This window comes from Lutra lutra, chromosome X (assembly GCF_902655055.1).
Source record: "Lutra lutra chromosome X, mLutLut1.2, whole genome shotgun sequence".
NCBI classification, from domain to species: domain Eukaryota; kingdom Metazoa; phylum Chordata; class Mammalia; order Carnivora; family Mustelidae; genus Lutra; species Lutra lutra.
In genome coordinates this window covers 77,164,457-77,166,682 of record NC_062296.1, presented here as the reverse complement: position 1 = coordinate 77,166,682, position 2,226 = coordinate 77,164,457, and the positions used below count along the sequence as shown (strand labels likewise).

Here is a 2,226-nt window from a genome sequence, read left to right as displayed (position 1 = left end):
CTTTGGTACACCATCATAAAAAGTCAGAAAGGGCCCTGAATATGGGAAATCATTTGAAGTACCATTAGACACAAGTCTTAGTCAAAAATTGTGTCACATTTTAATAGCAACTGAGATTTATATACATCCCTCTAATTATTTACAAGCTTGCTTGATTTAAATAGATGTCTTTTCAATTTTATGTCAGAAGCTATTTTAGGGGCGCCTGGGTGGCTCAGTGGGTTAAGGCCTCTGCCTTCGGCTCAGGTCATGGTCTCAGGGTCCTGGGATCGGGCCCCGCATCGGGCTCTCTGCTCAGCAGGAAGCCTGCTTCCTCCTCTCTCTCTCTCTGCCTGCCTTTCTGACTACTTGTGGTCTCTGTCTATCAAATAAATAAATAAAATATTTTTAAAAAGAAGCTATTTTAATTACAGTGAAATCAATATTTAAGATTCTCACTGCAGCAGATCATGTTGGGTTGCCACTGTTGCTGCCGACATCATGCAGGCTCCCCAGGTCTCAATGAGGTCGGGTGATGCTCCAGAATGGGAAATAAGCCAATTGGGGAGCAGACTGGATCCAGCTTCATTCAACATTACTACCAGTTATTTAATAATGACAGAATGCAACTAGGTGCCATTTATACTGAGGCATCATGCCTCAGGTGGGAAGGATAGCAATTCTAGGGGAAAGCTACCATTGTGGAGAGATTGTCTAGCCTTCTGTTCCAGAAAATCTAGCACAGCCTCATGGCACGGGATCATCAGCCCATGCTAGATAGCCGCATCATCACCAGGGTCATGGGCCAGCTCAAGGCTGATGAAGACCCCATGATGGGATTCCACCAGATATTCCTATTAAAGAACATGAAGGATGCTTGAGTTTGCACCAATGACATGTTCAGGTTTGCCCTGCACAACTTCAGTGGACCTCCTCTCCTCCCATCCAGGTACTCACACTGTTCCCCCCTCCATTCTCTTTCCTATACCACTCATACTCCTCCAGATGCTCCAAATATCATACACAAATGAGCAGCACTGTGCCAGGAGCAGGTGCAGTATGCTGCTATTACTGAGGTACTGCGCATGATGTTTGGATGCTAGGCTAGTTGCACCTGGACATAAGTTTGTGTTGTACAAGCGCATGCCTTGGAAAGACTTAAATAACAGAAAAGGTTGTCTTTTTAAAAAATACACTGACAAGTTGCTCTAGTAACCCAAAGAAGTGAAGGAGAAAGCAGCTGACTCACTACTCACATACTGATTTGTTCAGATGTTTCAATGCCTCATGATACAACAAAACCATGAAAATGTTTTTAACAAACAAAATAAAATTCTCATAGATGGATACTTTAAGAGCATTATACTGAAATCAGTTTCCCCTACAGAAATCACCTCCAGGATGACAATCTATAAAGTGGGTTGCCTAATATATGTGGACCTTATTGTAGATAGTCCTACCAGACTATGAAGCAATTTCTCTAGATGAAAGTTAGCTTACTTCATTTAAGAATTTTTATATATCAGCAGACCAGACCCATTATTTTAACCACAATAATAATATGTTCAAGCTCACTCTTCACTACAACTCTAATATAATTAACTTTACTAAGCCTCCTTTCATTTTAAAGCCATTCTAGGATAGGAGCCTATTCATTTACAATATTAGCTTTATTAACATCTTTTTTAATTTAATAAATCTAGCTATGCAAGATTTGTTGATTCCATGGAGGCAATGCTGAATTTTGTTTTGATCTTGACAATAAAGTACTACAATTTAATTTTATGTTAATTTCTATTTAAATATAGGACTAGTGGTATCACTACCCATCTAATAATAGATTTGGCTGCTTCCAAATAATATTTTTATGTTTCAACTTTTTTTTAATCCAAAGGATAACTATCTTACAATTCACTTGTTTCATCCAGAGGCTTTAAACACCACTACCATATTTTTAGTATAGTATGATATTTATCAAGATTATAAAAAGCAAAAGATTTTTATTTCTCTTAACTATTAAAAATATGGAATGCACAGAAGTAGAGATTTTCATATGAGGCATGTGGAATTACTTTTATCTTACGTATCTACTGTAAGTAGCTTTTAAGTGAGGGGAGATATGGAAAGTTCAAAACTATGACAGTTTTAAAAATGAGTTCACGACTTATCCGAGTGCTATATTCAAAAGCCTTCAATACAAATGAGAGAAAACAACAAAAATAAAACAAATTAAAGAGCTAAGGTTTT

General features: G+C 37.7%; 1 pseudogene; it reads left to right on the top strand.

Moving 5' to 3' along the window:
* Window positions 1-524: 524 nt before the first annotated feature.
* On the top strand, window positions 525-1,010 carry LOC125091535 (nuclear transport factor 2-like; annotated as a pseudogene).
* The last annotated feature ends 1,216 nt before the right edge of the window (window positions 1,011-2,226 follow it).